We start from the raw sequence: 18,597 nt of genomic DNA, 5'->3' as shown, positions 1-18,597 counted from the left end.
ACAAGTCATCTAACAGTGGGCCATGGTTTTCTAACTAGGTTGTTAGACAGTTGGGGTCATGTGGCCACAGTCCATTATATTTGCAGATGCTGAGGAGGTAGACCTGATGTCTTCTGAGTAGGATGCCAATTAGTAAATAAAAATGCAGATCATTTAGTTAAATACATTTTCTGATACATCTCAAATATTATGTGGAAAATACTTGTATGAAAACAAAATTTGTTGTTTGAACCTCAAATTTAACTGGACACCCTTCCTTTGATCTATTAGCTTTGCAAGCTCTGAGGACGCTAAGAAAATCATGGGATGATAAGCCAATGGACAAAGCACTCCCAGGGCTGATTAGGGACCAACCTCTAGTGAAGTCAAATTTCAAGGCAAAGGGAAGCTACTGCCTCATTGATGATAAGTTATTACTTAGACATTATTCCCTGACCCCACTCCACCATAATATAATTAGAGGCCAAGCCCTAACCCGAGTCCTTGGTGCTGGGCTCTTCACGGTCTTCCGGTGAGGAGACCTGGACTATCTGCACGAATCCCAAAACTCTGGGCACCTGTCCTGCTCAGAACATAAGCACAGTCACCATGACACTTTTAATCCTGACCACTGAGGCCATCTAGACAATCTTTAAATCATCAAGCTTCACCTACAGCTTCATGGTTTTGTGACTTGGCTTCCAGGTTCTAATCTAACATCTCTCCTTCCCCTGTCTCTATTCTCCCTCTCCTTTTTCTCCCTGCCCTTTTCTCAGTCTTGACCCAGGACTGTCCATCTCTGACCTCTCCTGAGATGTGATCTAATTCATCAGATTTTCCAGTCCTGTCTAGAATCCAGGGAGGCATCACTGGCTGAAATGTGGGTGGGGCAGCTTTCTAAATCCCCTGCCAGGCCAATGGTCCTGCCTGTGCTCTGGAGCTATCACCCTCTGGCCAATCTCCTTATTTCCCTTCCTGAACCCCAGAGATGAGCATAACTCCTCTACGTGCTAACAATCAAGGAGGAAGACAAGAGGGTCAAATATCCAAAACATGGAATCAGGAAATATGCAGAGAAGTGAGAGTGGGAATCTAATTCTGAATACAACTTTGAATGAAATATTAAACCATTAAAAAGAAATCAGCAAGCCAAGTTTAGGCATTCTGATAGGTGCAAATTGCATTTACCTTCAGAACTTTAGATGAAAATTTGAAAGCCTAAGTCTTTGCTTTGTATTTATGCATATAAAACCTTCACAATCCCACTGGAAAACAAAACAATTTCACAAGGTAATTTGGACACTTAAAGAAAGAATTGTAAACATCAGGGTTTAAAAAGTTGAAAACTACATGTCCACTGAAACAAAAAGAATTGCTAATTTGTGTGAGGGACCCTGGGGGCTGAACAGAAGCAACTGGCAAGGATTCAGGGAAGTTGAATTTTCAGTCCTTTAAACTGTACGTCACTGTCTAGAACAATGTCAAGGGGATTTTAGTTCATAGGACATCAGGCATGTCATGGCCATGGCTCTCTGTTTGTGACACAGTTGGTGTCCTGTTTCAATTTTATAATTTATAATGTTTTATTTGGGGACAGCCAGACACCATTTTCAAATACAAGTGAAGTCGCTCAGTCATGTCTGAGTCTTTGCGGCCCCATGGAACCCACAAGACTCCTCCATCCATGGGATTTTCCAGGCAAGAATGCTGGAGTGGGTTGCCATTTCCTTCTTCAGGAGATCTTCCCAACCAGGATTGAGCTGGGGTCTCCTGCATTGCAGGCAAATGCTTTACCATCTGAGCCACCAGGGAAGTCTATTCTCTGTTTATAGGATATCAGGTACCTCTGGTCAGGAGATAAAACTTTTAAAGTTAAAATGTGATTTAATGGGAAAGTAAGAGTTAAGTGATATACAGATTCTCAGGAATGGGTTTTATGGTATATATGGTCTCCTGACCCCTCTTTCAGCCTTTGGCTTTTTCCCCATATTGCAATATTCCTCTTCATCTTTTTAACTAGCCTCATTCCTATTCAACCTTTGGAGAAACCATGAGTCTCTATTCATGGTGACTGTGGCTTAGTCCATTAAAAAAAAAAAATCCTCTCTAAACTTTTATTATATCTGAATTCCAGGAAAAGGGATTTTTTAATAACAATGAATACTGTTTTACTATTCTTTCTGCATGTACTGAATTTTTCCAATAGTCATGTATGGATGTGAGAGTTGGTCCATAAAAGAAGGCTGAGTGCCCAAAAACTCTTGCTTTTGAATTGTGGGGCTGGTAAAGACTCTCAAGAATACCTTGGACTGCAAAGAGAGTAAATCAATGAATCCTAAAGGAAATCAACCCTGGATATTCATTGGAAGAACTGATGCTGATGCTCCAATACTTTGGCCATCTGATATGAAGAGCTGACCCACTGGAAAAGACCCTGATACTGAGAAAGATTTAAGGCCAAAGAAGTGGGTCACAGTGGATGAGATGGTTCGATAGTATTTCTGATTAAATGAACATGAGTTTGAGCAAACTCTGGGAGACAGTGGAGGACAGAGGAGCCTGGTAGGCTACAGTCCATGGGGTCACAACAAGTTGAACACAACAACAGAAAAACAACAACAAAAGTATTATTATGTCCCACCCACCATAAAGATGCCTTTGTAAGCCCTCAGAGCTTTCGTTAGCAGAGAACCATCCATACAAGAATGAATTCAATGGTCCTCTGCTTGTCATTCATTACATGGCACTTCACCAGCTCTCATAAGTAATACAAAGATAAACCCAGTTTCTAAACTAGTAGACATTTTTATTTAAAAAATACTTAAAGAAATGAAATAAGCATAAATTTTAAAAACATAACTGTAAGGATAAAAGAGATACAAGAACAATCATTGTTTCCTAGCTGAAGAGACAATGGCATTCCAAGCATGAGGTCTGGGAAGAGCAAAGACAAGGTATTAAATGGGGCTGGAAGGCCAACCACAGGGAACTGTCAAAAGAGAAGAACAACTTCTATCAGCCTAACAGCCAAACACCTCTACAAGAGCATCTTTTCTGTTCTGCTTCTAGGACCGGGGACAGCACCTGTCCACAGCTCACACCTAGCAAGGATGACTTGAATTAAATGCTCTGTAATAAAGTGGTTTCACACAGATTACATCACTGAGAGGAGCCAGTGCAGGTATAATTGTGCCTATTCAATAGTTGAAGAAGCTGAAACTTAGAAGAGGCTCAGCAGTGTGGCTTGGAAATAGTGGAGGTAAGGCTGGAGCCCAGGACTCATGTCCTCTGATGAATGGACAGCAGAATGAGTCCCAGACTTTAGTGAACCACAGAATTATGTGCAATTCTTCCTTACAAAAAATAAAAGCCAGCATCTATGATCTTACCCAGGACTCACTGAGGCAGCGTCCCTGAGAGGAAGCCCTGAGATCCGATATCTTAAGCTCCACGGATAATTTAGATGTGCACCAAGGCTGAAGACCAAAAACTAGTTGGAAAGACAGCCAGATGGCAGAGGCCTCAATCTCTGATGGTGCCTCTTCTTTTTTGCAAGTGTTGACTGTACTGGGTCTTCATTGCTATATGCAGGTTCTCTGGTTGTACTGGGTGGGTTTAGTTACCCCGTGGAATGTGGGATCTTAGGTTCCCCACCTTGGGACTGAACCTATGTCCCCTGCATTGGAAGGTGGATTCTTAACCACTGGACCACCTTGAAAGTCCTTCTGATGGTGCTTCTGATCAGTACCTGAGAATCACCTGTATTCAGTGACTTTGGGAGGTCTTTTGTTTTAAATCTTTGTCATTTTTCATTTAGTTATCTTGCCAAATACACTTTGATCAACATGGCTCTAAGCTCTGATGAGTTTTCTTCTTTCTACATTAAGAGATATGGAAAAAATTGAGAAAGCAAAAATACTTCATGTACAATATCCTCATTATGCACTTTCTTAAATGTTGTCCAAACACCTCACAATCCCAAACTGCATTTTATTCCTTGGTTCTCAATCTCTAAGGGATTGTACCATAAACCAGGTGTGGACACTTTCCATTTCAAGCTCAATCTAATAAAAATGTGAAAAGGAAACTCTTCCAACACTCTCCAAAAATAATGTTTACTTCCTCCTGGTAAATAGTAAACATTTTATGATGTATTTCAATATTTTGTTTTAACTGCATGCTTTAATAATCTTAGTAAAGTGGAGTGGCAGAAAACAACTTAGATGAGAACATGCACATTTTAAATTTTTCCCTTTTTATAAGAATCTGTCATTTTCCATAAAGTAATGTATTTGCATTATTTTTTTTTCTTTAAGAGCACACACACACACACACACACACACACACACACACAAACATGTAACATAACAGAAACTTTTTGTGTGCCATTGTCTTAATGTTTCAAGTGTGTTTTTCAAGATCCCTGGGGTAATCAATGGAAAAACTTCAGAACAGCCTTTGCATGCCCAGGTGTGAACAGACCCTACCCGCTACCCCCAACTCCTCAGCAAAGCCCACTCCCTCTTCTTGGTGAATTGCTGGGAGTACCATGTACATTCTGGTGACATAAAGTATATTCACTGGGTGTCATTAGTCCGATACAAGTCTGCAGGCTTGCCAAACCACAGACAGAGCAGGAATGACAACATTCAGAAATGAAAGCTCTCGGACTAACGAGGCTGTCTCCAAGTAGCTCCGGCTCTACACTGGACTATGAGGAGCTGTTTTGCTATTTTCATTTTATGCAGTATGAGGAAGTGATGGAGGCTGTTCATCACCAAACAACAATTTTCAGCACCAATTAAAGTTCCTGCCAGTGGTAGGAACACAGCTAGTAAATCCAAACCAGCCTCTCCTCTGTCACTGCTGCCCTCGGAACCCTTGGTAAACGGGGTGGAGTGGGAAGAACTTTCACAGTGGCAGTGACTGGAAATCTGTTCTCCACCTCATTCTTAAGGAGGTGGGTCATTGAAGAGACAAGGAAAAAAATGAAATTATTTTGAAAAGAATGCTGCTTTTCCAGCTGAATTAACGTTGCCGTGATACTCAGTTCTCTGGCACTTCCCCAAAGGATGCCCCTTACCACAGATTTGTTTTCTCAAGTAGGATTTTACTCTAGATTAGAAATCCCAGATTTATTCCCTTCTGGCTTAAAATACATCTTCTCAATGTGAGAACAGGCTTCCCAAAGAGAGAACAGTTGATTGATTGAACCCTTTCTAGAAAATCTAATCTCAGAATGACTTTAAATCTCTGAATATGGCTAAATCCCATTCCTGAGAATCAAGCTTAACTTAATTCCTCTTTTAAATTTTATGTGAACCACTTTTGAAGTCTATTGAATTTGTTACAATATTGCTTCTGCTTTATGTTTTGTTTTTTTGGCCATGAGGCTTGTGGGATCTTAGTTACCCAACCAGGGATTGAACCCATACCACCTGCATCGGAGTCTTAACCACTGGACCAGCAGTGGTTCAAACAAAACTGAAAGAAAATGTTTTTTAGACTGGCACATAACATATGGTCCCCGTGAGGATTCTGAAGCTTCTCAGTAAGAGGAAGTGTTAGAAAAGGAAATAAGAGGCGGGTTTGGAAGGACGAAAGGACAGCCACTCACTCGCTAAGATGTGGCTTCGCACAGGCTGTGGATCATCACCGCTGGTAACAGAATTGATGTGGGAGGAAGAGGATAGAACCGATTGAAACCCTACCCCCCAACCCTGACTGGGGCTTCTTGATTCAGATTCCGTAACTTTCTGGCTTCTTCCTTGATGAAACCCCAAGTGTTTCCTCTGGCCCCAGAAGCACAAAGCCTATTTCATCCCGCTGTTCATACATTACAAGGAGAAAAGCAAGGAGACGTTGTTCTGCAAATCATTTCTGGCACCTTATTTTGTTCTATTCTAAAGTAATAAGTTCGCAACAGCCATGGAACAAGACCTCATCTTAGCTGGGCAGGAAATAGAAAAGAATGGAGATGAGATTCACCCAAGTTAATGAAAGTCACCCCAGGTGACTGTGCCGAAGGAGCACAGGCTTTAGGATCAGATGAACCAGAATGTTAATCTGAACGGACTCCTTACTTGTTGGATAATATGGCCAAATGCATCCTCTGAGTCTCCACTTCTTCAGCTGTAAAATAATAATAACACCATCTGCTGCATGATGTCATCACTATAATTACTGTGCATGTAGCCCCCAGCAGATACTAGGTTTTGCAAGGTGTTCTGTAAGCATGCTTGTCCTCTTCCCCCAGTTCAGATGACTGTGTTTCTATGAAGAAAAAAGTATGTGTGTAACTTCCACATATAATACATGCGTGTGGAACAAAATGCTGTGTCAGGCAAATGTTTTCTAGGATTCTACATGTACTTAAACTGTCAATGGCAGCTAGTAGCTACCTCACATATCTGAAAAAACAGCCTTAGGATGTAATTTATTTGCTTCATACTATCAACATGTTTCTTTCTCTTTTTAAACAGATTTTATTTTTTAGAGTAGTTTTAGGTTCACAGCAAGTTGAGAAAGTATAGAGGTTTCCCACACATAGGCGCAGACTCCCCCATTATGAGTACCCCCACTAGAGTGGCACGTTTGTTACAGTTGATAGACTTACATTGGGATGTAATAATCACCCACAGTCTACAGCTTACATTAGGGTTCAATCTTGTACAGTCTTTGAGTTTGGACAGATGTAAAATGACACATACCTAGCATTATGGTATCATACAGAGTAGTTTCACTCCCCTAAAACTCCTCTGAGATCCTCCTACTCATTCCTCCCTCCTGCACACCTCTGAAAATCACTGATCTTGCTGTTGTCTCCATAGTTTTGCCTTTTCCAGAATGTCATAGAGTTCAAATCATATAGTATGTAGCCTTTTCAGATGGGTTTCTTCAAGTAGTAACGGGCATTTAAGTTTCCTTTCTTTTCACAGCTTGACAAGTCACTTGTTTTTAGTGAATAATATTCCGTTATTGGGATGTACCACCGTCTACCCATTCACCACTGCAAAGCAGCCTGGTTGCTTTCAAGCTTGGGTAGATGTGAGCGAGTCTGCTGCAGACGTCTGCGAGCAGCTTTCGGTGTGGGTGCGCTTTCAGTTTCTTTTGGCAAATAACAAGAAGCGCGACTGTCGGACTGTATAGAAAGAGCATTCTTAGTTTGGTGAAAAGCAAACTGTCTTTCAAAGTGGCTGTAACATTTTGCATTTCCACCAACAAATTAGGAGAGCCCCTGTCACTCCACGTTGTTTTCAGCCTTTGGTGTTGTCAGAGTTCTGGACTTGGGCCATCCTAAAGGATATGATATGCAGTAGTATCTCATTATTTTAATTTGCATTTTCTTGATGATGCATGATGTGGAACATCTTTTCATATGCTTGTTTTCCATCCTTGTAAGGTATCTGTTAAGGTCTGGGTCCATTATTAATCACGTTGTTTGTTTTCTTTTTAGTGACTTCTCGGACTCCTTTGTATATTTTGGATAGCAGTCCTTTACCAGATGTGTCTTCTGCAAATATTTTCTCCTATTCTGCTGCTTGTATTTTTATTTCCTTGACTTTTATTTCTTCTTATATAATATCATTAGAGTTTTATTATGTAAATTTGGCATAATTTCACGATATGCTGTAAGTAATCAAGATAACAAAGTTAGCTTGTATGCTAACTGACGCGACACAACATTGGTCTGTGTGTCTAGCATGCATGCGTGTGCCTCTGCACGTGTATGTCCGTGTGCTCAGGCAACACATTGACATTGGAAAAACAGTTTTAGAGCAGATAAGCCCCTAGCCCTGGAGACACTGACAGTTACTTCTGAAGAAGTAGGGAGGCTGCCTCAGTTTTGAGCTATGTGATTAGCTTTGTTGTGTTTCCTGTACACCTCACTGAAGCAAATATGTTAAATAGTACTGATATTTTAATGATTTAGGGGCATTAAATTGAGTTCTGATTTCAAGGTTTGTGTGGGGTGGGGAGCAGCTTATCATACCTACAGCAAGCAATGTTCTGACACTAGCTGGGTGTCCTGCAATTCAACTCAGTTCTAACTCTATTGACTTATAGCATCAAATTCCACAAGGACTCATTCCTACAAAACTGCCTTTCATTGAAAGCCCAAGATGTTATCCTTTTTTAATTTTTTTTTTAAAGTCCTCTTACTAGATCACTAGTGGGTTCCTCAGGGACAAAAGAAGGCCCATCAAGGAGACCTCCACTCCCTCCAATGCCAGCTGAACCCTGAGAATTCACACCAGGAGGGACATTTCTGCCGACTCAGCCACCCGGCTCCTCAACCCTTGCTCCTGCGGAGGAAAAGGACCAGGCACAGTGTGTTCCAACTCGCCCCTCTCCACCCGAGCCCTTCGGGGGCCAAGGCCCCTCCAAAACCACCACGAGAAGCAGCAACCCTGGGCTGTTATCTCTGCTTCTGACCAGCTGGTGCCAGGCTGATGGCTCCAGGGACGCTTTCCTCGGACTTACACTCCAGTCACAAGTCCAGGTGGTTATTGATGGGCTACAAATCAGAGGTTCCCACAATCCCTTCTTTGGGTTCAATTAACTTTAGCTAGAGTAGCCCACAGAACTCAGAGAAACATTGTATTTACTTGATTATCAGTTTATTTTTATTTGGAGAAGACTCTTGAGAGTCTCTTGGACAGCAAGGAGATCCAACCAGTCCATCCAAAAGGGAATCAATCCTGAATATTCATTGGAAACACTGATACTGAAGCTGAAATTCCAATACTTTGGGCACCTGATGTGAAGAACTGACTCAGTAGAAAAGACCCTGATGCTGGGAAAGATTGACGGCGGGAGGAGAAGGGGACGACAGAGGATGAGATGGTTGGATGGCACCACCGACTCAATGGACATGGATCTGAGTAAGCTCTGGGAGTTGGTGATGGACTGGGAAGTCTGGCATGCTGCTGTCCATGGGGTCGCAGAGGGTCGGACACAACTGAGCGACTGAACTGCACTGATAACGCAGGAGCAGCCACTTCAAAGCCATGTCTAGGGCCAAGTATGAGGCACAGGGCAGAGAGCTTTCACACTCTATGAGAAAGCCACCCTCCCCAGTTCTTCATATGTCCACCAGACTGGAAGCGCTCAGAACCCTGTCTTTTTGGTGTTTTATGGAGGCTTCATTATAGAGGCAGGGTTGGTTAAACCACTGGCCTTTGGCAGCTGATCCAATCTCTAGCCCCTCTCCTCCCTCTTGAGGTCAGCAGAGAAGATGATGTAATGAAAGCTCCAAAACTTTTAACCACGTGGTTGGCTTCTCTGGCAATCAACCCCCATCCTTAGGTATTTTCCAAAAATCAGCTCGTAATATAAGACACCTTTATGTTGTCATCACCTATGAAATTCTGAGTTTTAGGAGTTCTGTGACCAACTATTCACAGACCAAATATTTTAATATATTTTGTATTATGAATCATAAGATCATAGGCATCTGACTAAGATGTAAGTGATCCAATCAGCTGCTGAATGTTTGGCCCAGGGAATTACATGCAGTTGTTAGAGGTTTAAAGATGCACTATTGTTCAGCATACTATTGACAATAATAACCTGAGGAGTCTTTTTATTTCTACAAACTAGCACTATCAGTGTTGTGTTTTACTTCTTTTCTGTAAAATACTTTAGAATATAAAGTACATCAATCCTTTGAATAAAGACAATGATGAATTTTTTAAAATAAAGACTTTAAGAATGAAACAGGAATAAACAGCTGACTTACTTTGCTTTGAAAATAAAAATCAAAAACTATTGAAGACATGAACTTTGCTCTATAAATGGGCATAATGCTGGTACAAATTTACATCTTCTGCTAGGGTTATGTCAAATCATATAAGTTATTTTGTATAGTGACTCAATCTGCATTACTTTTCATCACAATTTCAGAAGCACATGAATATTAAATATATATTAAATTATATTAAATATAATTAAATATTAAATATATATTATATTAAATATAAAAATATTTCTATTTTTAGTAATTAACAAAATTCATTCTTCAAATCCTTATGTTCACTTCAAGTAACATGGAATGTATTCATAATTATTCAGTAACTGAATAACTACTGACTATGTAACTATTAAATTTTAGCCAAAGAAAATAGACATTCATGATATTTTATACTCACTTTAAATAATCTCTTTAGGACTTCATACAGGAGAGCACAGTGTGGACATTTAGTAGAAAATGTTGCTTGGAGAGAGGAATTGGTCTGACCATGTTATAACAACTAACACTTAAGAAACAGGCCACTCTTCTAATCAAAAAACCCCTAACCAGGTATCTTCATTAAGTATTCAATAACCAACAGATTCTGCTCTGCTTTGAATTCTAAGTTGCTAATTTATTCAGAAAGTCTTTAAAATTTGTTTTTGCTGCTGAAGACAAACACTTTTTCTGCATAGATATTACAAAGAAGGCAGTGCTGATAGGGACTCTGTAAATTTCTTACCAAAGGCCATAGGATGATTTCAGGTATATTCAAGCTCTCTATTGCTATTATAATCAGTTACCACAAACTTGTGACTTTAAAGAACACAAATGTATTCTCTCATACTTCTGAAGGTCAGAAATCTAAAATGGTTCTCAATGAGTTAAAATGAAAGTGCCTTCAGGGTTGTGTTTTTTTCTGAAGGATCTGGGAGAAATCTATTTTCTTGTCTTTTTCTGCTTCTGTAGCTGCCTGCGCTCGTGAAACTGAGTAGAATTCTGCCATTTCCCATGAAGTACAAAGGCCCCTCCTTGTTCTCAGCCTCTTGTTTGTAGAAAAGCTGGTCTCTCAGGCCTTCCTGAGTCACAAAGAGGAGGCTCACACAGCTAATGATTAGCACAACGACTCACAGAATCTTTCAGTGTCTGACGCACATTCTTGGGTTGTTTGGCAGATACTGTAATGACCACCTGAGTGAAAAAGCTAACTGCAAGATGAACAGACTGCAGCCATGACGTTAGTCGCTCCATCTTGAGCATTACCAAATCCATGCCTAGCACAGTTCTAAGAACTGGCCTAAGATAGGAGAATTAATACTACTGCTTTTAGTAATCTGCATTTTTGTGGGCATCAAAATAATTGTGGTTTGCTCTGGCCAGATACATAATCAAAAAACTAAAATTGTCCACAAAGAGAGTCTATAGATCCGTGTCAACATCTTCCACTCTGAGAATATGGTGCCCTGAGTCAACATGAAGAAGTTACAGAAGACAGATACTCACCCATAATCCCATAGAAATAGAATGATGTCTGACATGGGAACTTTTAAGCAGCTTTTTGCAGGAAAGAACTCTCTGCAAGAAGCCCCTTTTGTCTTGCCACTTTAGCAAAGCCATATTTTAACTAATCTTTGGCCCAAGCACACTTTTCAAATCTTTTGATCACACAATACTTTGCCTAACCTGTTGGTTCTTTCGTTCTTTCCATAGATCAAAGAAATAGAAATGAAGAATAAATAGTTAACAGAAGACTAGGGCTTTTCCCTTGCTTGCCCTTCAGTAACCTTGTGCACAAACTGTATGAACAAGAAAGCATCTACAGACAGGCTCCAAGGAGTCAAGGGCCTGTGTGCAGTGGAATATGGCTACAGATCTGATTCCCTACTTCAGTGCTTAACTGAGATTGCTTCTTCTTTGTCCCTTTGAAAACTCGTGGCTGAACAGAATGTTTGCAGTTGCTTCTGGGACATGAGTTCACCTTCTCCCCAGGTCTCTGGTCTTCTGATTAAAGAAATCTTTCTGTTCCTACCAGCACTTGTCTCACTTTTAAGCAGCAAGCACCTGAACCTGAATTCAGTAACATTCCTAGGCCCAAAGCCTTCCTGCATCCTCAAAGTCAGCAGTGTGGTATCTTTAAATATCTCTCTGACTCTGTTCTTCCTGCTTCCCTCTTATATGGACTCTATTATTACACTGAGCCCATCCAGATAATTGAGGATAACCTCTCAATGTCAAGATCTTTAATTTAATCACATCTGAAAATTCCCCTTTGCCATGTAGGAAACAGTCACAAGTTCTGGGGACCGGGATATAGATATCTTTATAGAACCATTATTCTGCCTACAACACATGCTATGAAGAAAATAACAGTATATTACTGTTCAAACTTTATTAATTTAAAAAGCTTTGCTAAACAGATGCAAAGGAAGACTAACCTATTGTATTTTCTGTGTGTGTGTTAGTTGCTCAGTTGTGTCTGACTCTTTGCGACCCCATGGACTGTAGCCTGCCAGGCTTCTCTGTCCATGGAATTCTCTAGGCAAGAATACTGGAGTGGGTAGCCATTCTCTTCTCCAGGGGATCTTCCCAACCCAGGGATCAAACCCAGGTCTCCTGCATTGCAGGCAGATTCTTTACAATCTGAGCCACCAGGGAAGCCCTTATTGTACTTTAGTCGGTATCAATAAGTGTTCTTTTCACTCAAGGAAAGCTTTCTGTTCTCTACCTACCTATTGTTATAGGTTACTAAATATCTCCTCTCCTAGGAACCACTTCACTTAATCTGGTCAACATTTGAAAAGTTGAAAATAAGATTCAAAAAATGGTATTGATTAACCTATCTGCAGGACAGGAATAGAGATGCAGAAGTAGAGAATGGACTTGAGGACACAGTGGGGGAAGCAGGCAGGGCGGATGCAGAGAGTAACATCAGCATATGTATACCACCATGTGTTAAACAGCAGCTGGTGGGAAGGAACAGGGGCTCAGCTCGGTGCTCTGTGATGATCCGCAGGGGTGGGGTGGGGTGTGGGAGGGAGGCTCAGGAAGGGGGGGACAATAGCTGATTCTCACTGTAGTGTAGCAGAAACTAACCCAATATTGTAAAACAATTATCCTCCAGTTAAAAAATCCTATGATAAACCACAATGGAAAGGAATATATATATATATAAAACTGAATTACCTTGCTGTTTAACAGGAATTAACAACATTGTAAATCAACTATGCTTCAAGAAAAATAAAACTAAAACAGTAACAGAAAAAGGAAATGAGATTCAAATATTTTTGAAACTCAAGAACCCAAAAGGAATCCCTTCAAGAAATGACATTTAAAAAAGACAGCTCTTTGTATAGTTCTCATCTGGTTATTATACTTTTTTTTTCCTTAAAGAGTTGAGTTGGGGTTCACATAAAATCTTTTTGCCTTTAATCATTCAGATAGCCAGAAAAAGCAGTCCAATTTATGTTTCTGATTAGAATAAATTTCATGTCACGGTTTTTATTTTTGGTAAATTTGCCATCATGAAAGGATCAAAGGAGTCATTTTGATAAAAGAACAACCCCCACCCCAGGGGGACAAAGGATTTTAGGTGTTTCCTCCTTCTGTAAGACAAGCAGTTCCAGATGAGATTTGATTGATAAGACGAAGTTTATGCATCTGGGCCTCATTCTTGACAGCATTTAAAATTAAACTCTCATTAGTGCTGTCAAGCTTGAAATTCTTTGGTTTCTCAAATGAAACAATATTTGCATGATTTTGTAAAACACCCTGATTACCATATACAATTGAGTTCAACTCAATTCTAAACCATACAAAAAGAAGAAGATCAAATAACCTGTATTTAAATATTTGTATTCTGTTTTGTCACAAAAGAGGAAATCACCCTAACACCAGAGGTCCTGCCCACAACTAGGAACTCAGTGTGTGAAGACCCGGATGTTTGCACACAGTTTATGTTGGTCTTCATTCTCTTAGGAGAATTTGAAAGAACAGACCTGGTTGTGGAATCAGTAGGTACCCCCTGCACATCCTCAAGCTACTTCTTGGGTTCCTGGTTTTTATGGCCAGTTTCAGAATAGACACTGATCAGCAGCAGGTCTAGTTTCACAGCACACGAGCACTTACTGTCTTAAAACAGACTATTTCATTGGGAAAAAGCTGCAAATACTGGAGCATGTGAGCACTGGACCTTGTGGCTCCTGATGAAAGGAAAGTTTCCCAGGACATGGGCAGTTGGAGCTGACCATCTCCCCTTGGAGCTTGAGGGTAGGAACCTGGACGTGTGGGCATGGGGATTGAAGCAATCGGGTGCTGATGGAAAATGGGGCAGCATGTGGCTGAAGGGCTTTGGGGTTCTGAAATATTTCATCCAGTTTTCATCCTTGGCTTGGAGTGAGAAAAGTCTGGTAAAGTATCCCTACCGAGAAAAGATGCATATTTTCAACGTTCAGAGAACCAATAAGACAAATTCAATAATGATGGAGCACTCTGTCATTGGTACTTCCAAAGTGGGCTGCAATTTTCAGAAATGAATGAATGAATTACTGCTCCATCAGACAGAGTTTACAAATCCAAGAAACATATGCAGCATCCTGATCATACATTCCTCTTAGGCAAATCACAAAACTGGACATTGTGGCTTCTGATGAAAGAGAAGGGTCCCAGGATATGGGCAGCTGGAGCTGGCATGCTGTCCAATTTCTCATCAGCACCCTATTGCTGCAGTCCCCATCCGCCCCCCCCCCCAATCCAGGTTCCCACCCTTAAACTCACAGATGCTCCAAGGAGAGACGGCCAGCTCTATGGGCCAGCTACATGCCCCAGTATTTTTCCAGCTCCTCAGCATATTAATAAAACAAAACCATTTTACTATAGACTGTCCATCCTAGATTGATAAAACAGAAGACCGAATGTATAAGAACCATTCTTTTTACTGAGGTTTTTAAAAATCGTGGAGATACCACTATGTGTCAATTATTATGTGAATACATTCAAATACGTTACCTCATTTCCAAAGAAGTGTGAGTTAGACAGACACCATGAAACTTGAGGTTGTAAACTCAGGAATCTGCATTATCATGTCTCCAACAAAAATCACAATGCAATTAGGAGGTTATTAAGAAAACACTGTGCTGAGGACTTTTACGCCCAGCATCTCTGTGCTATCGCCGTTTCCTGAAGTCTCCAGAGACGCACAGGCGGAGCTGGCGCCTCCTCCACGGCTTGCCCCCGGTTCTCAGAGTTTCTGCCTGCTCATGGTGCAGCGCCTTAGGTACCCTCACTCTCTGCAAAGCCCACCGCCAGGCTCCTCTCTCATTGCCTAGAGCAGTGCCTGGCACCTGGGAAGTCTTTATCAGATATTCCTGAATAAATAAATTACAAGATTCTCCCCAGCGTGCTTGGAATATTTGCCTGAGTCCTCCTGGGAAAAAGAATGCCATGAAGGCCAGCATTATGTTACATTTACTCAACAAAACAATTCTCCCTGAATCTGCATGGGGGATTTGCACACAGTAAGCACTGGATGAACATGTTGGATTTAACCAATAAAGGGATTGCTGTGTGGGTGTAAAGATGATTTTAAAGTGAAAGTATTTGGACAGAAAGAAATCTTATCTGAACTTCCTTTGTCTGACTAAAGCAGAGCATCCTGAAAATACAGCTGGCAGTAGTGCCCCCCCCCCCCCCCACACACCCCTCAGGGAGTTTCCTGAGAATTCAGCTGTTATAGAGGCAGATTGCCTATTGCCATTAGTATAAAGAAGCTCACAGAATCTTCCATGCTATCCCACAGAAGCCTTAAAATTCTCCTTTCTTGTTAAATCTGTGTATAAATCTTTGCTTCTGGCTATTTAAGGAGTTACTCATTACTGAGAAACTCCTGGTTGTCCCTTTGAATGATTTTTGTTGTTATTTTGTTTATCATCCATTAATTCAAAACTCCTCAATGACTAGAACATAAGATGATAAAGGAAAAAATTTCCTCCCAAAACCATTACAACCATGATGATCTGTTCTTTGATGCCAGACATCTTGCTTTCAATGGCTGGTTTCTAGACCACACTATTAGTTCAATTGTTTCATTGCAAACTGATTCTGATATTTTCCACAAGGATACTAAATGTTATAGATCATCTGCAAGATAGTATAGCAGAAAATTAAATTCGTTGTAGGGATTTCCCTGGTGGTCCAGTGTTTAAGATTCAGCCTGTCAATGTAGGGGACACGAGTTCCATCCCTGGTTTGGAAGATCTCACACGCCTCGGGGCAACTAAGCCTGCTCGTGGCAACTACCGAGCCCACGAACCTAGAGTCCTTGTCACACAAGAGAAGCAATGCAATGAGAAGCCTGCACACCACAGCTAGAGACTAGTTCTGCTCACTAGAACTAGACAGAGCCTGTGTGCAGCAAGGAAGACCAGTGAGGCCAGAAATAAGTAAACAATTTTTTTAATTCATTGTATGAAGCAGAATCGGGCATCAATATATTTTCTCAGCTGGACAATCATAGTACTCAACCATTTTCTATCCTCAGCATACTCTGAAAACCAAAATTTCAGGTTGCATCTGTGAGTATTGCAATCTTTCCTTTGGGCATCTTCTGAACAGGGCTCCTGAGTGCTCTATCTCACCTGTAGTTTTGGCCCAGACAGGGCACACCCCCTTTTTGGATGGCACTGTGGGATGGAGCACCACGTGTATCTTTCTGATATCTGAAGTCCATCCAGCTATTCTCTCAGCCAGCGTGTCAGGTCACATCTACTGGGCCCCAGCTAGGCAGCAAGGCTGAGGCAGGCAGCATGGGAAAGAGGTAAGGGGCTGGATTCCAGCAAATGCTTTCCTCTTCAACGCTGAATTTCAGAAACAGATGAGGCTAGATAAAGAGTGATAAAGATTCTTTGCTTGATCAAACTTTGATCAAGTTTCAGAATGTTCTCCTTGGCCTACCTGTATACTTTTTTTTAGAGTCCAGTTTTAGCAAGAACTCTGCTAAATTAGTGTAGTTCCCAATCCTCCTTAGTTAGTCATCCCTGATATCTGATCAGGAGGATTTGAGGTGACCCATCCAAATAAGATTCCTGGTGGTATCTCTAATTATCTTCATCAGGAATCTTATTTGATGGGTCACCCCAGACCTCCTTACCCTGATGTTTCCTATTAGTGATTTTCCATCTACTGACCTGCCCCCAGCTTGGATGCCGAGCTGTAAATTCACACTTGCTCACACTGTATTCAGAATAGAGCCCAGTGCGACACAGAGGTCTCTTTTCTTCATTGCAATAGTCGTGAATAAAATCTGTTTGTTTTGTTTTTTTTTACTGTCCAGCTCTGGATTTTCCTTAAGAAGGTTCATTATTTTTTTATTTTTATTTTATAAAATAGTATCACGAATGAGTCTAAAAAGCCACTAGCTGAAAGCCACTTCTTAATTATGTGTTTGAATGTGTAACTGATTGTAGCAACTTAAATACTGCAATTATTGGTTTTGCCAAATTTATTTGCACTTTTCAGAAGTATCACATGAACTACTTTAGCACTGTCATAACATCCAGAGTTCACACTGTTTTTGTGTAAAAGTAGCTATGGTGTTATAGTGGTAAAAAGCTCGCCTGACAGTGCAGGAGGCATAAGAGACACTGGTTCATCCCGGCCCAGGAAGGTCCCCAGGAGGAGGGCATGGCAACCCCCCCCCAGCACTCCTGCCTGGAGAGTCCCGTGGACGGAGGAGCCGGTTGGGCTGCAGGCCACGGCCCTGCAGGGTGGGGCACAACTGAAGCAGCTCGGCATTCTGTATCCAGGTATGGTGTTAGGCTTTTTTATTTTTTTATTTTTTTCTTTAGATCACACGTATACTATAAAATAGTGCTTTTTACTTAAGTGATAACTGAATGTGAATTGTGTTGTTAAATCAACTTCATTCCTACATTTTTTTCTCTAAATTGCACAAAGCTCACAAAAACGAGACTAGCAGCAAATACCGAGAGTCTGAGTAACTCAGATATTCCAGAGAGGTTCCAGTTCACCCTCACAGGGTGTGTGGTCAGAAAACACACGCCTCCTCTCCCAAAGTGAGCCGCCATACCCTTGGACCTACTCATCACTCTCATTTTTGTTTCCAATGATTATTATTTTTTAAAAGCACTTTCTTTCTTAAGATTTTCTTTGATAGGGACAATTTTTTAAGTCTTTATTGAATTTACAATAAATTTACAATAATTTACAATATTTTGAATTTTGAATTCAAATTTGAATATTCAATTTACAAAAATTTACAATATTACTTTTGCTTCATGTTTTGTTTCCTTGACCAGGAGGCGTGTGGGATCTTAGCTCCCTGTCAGGTCTGTGTGTTCAGTCACTCTGTCGTGTCCAACTCTCCACAGCCCCATGGACTGTACCCACCAGGCGCCTGTGTTCATGGAATTTTCCAAGCAAGGATGCTGGAGCAGGTTTCCACTTCCTTCTCCAGGGATCTTCCCCACCCAAGGATCGAACCTGCATCGCTTGCCTCTCCTGCACTGACAGGCTGATTTTTTACAACCAGGGCTACCTGTTGTTACTGTTTAGTTGCTCAGTCATGCCTGACTCTTTGCGACCCTATGGACTGCAGCATGCCAGGTATCCCCTTTCTTAACTATCTCCCAGAGTTTGTTCAAACTCATTTCCATTGAGTCAGTGATGCCATCCAACCATCTCGTCCTCTGTGGTCCCCTTCTCCTCCTGCCTTCAATCTTTCCCAGCATCAGGGTCTTTTCCAATGAGTCAGCTCTTTACATCAGGTGGCCAAAGTATTGGAGCTTCAGCTTCAGCATCAGTCCTTCCAATGAATATTCAGTGTTGATTTCCTTTAAGATTGACTGGTTTGATCTCCTTGCAGTCCAAGG

This window comes from Odocoileus virginianus, unplaced genomic scaffold (assembly GCF_023699985.2).
Source record: "Odocoileus virginianus isolate 20LAN1187 ecotype Illinois unplaced genomic scaffold, Ovbor_1.2 Unplaced_Contig_34, whole genome shotgun sequence".
Lineage (NCBI taxonomy): Eukaryota > Metazoa > Chordata > Mammalia > Artiodactyla > Cervidae > Odocoileus > Odocoileus virginianus.
This window is presented reverse-complemented; position numbering follows the sequence as displayed.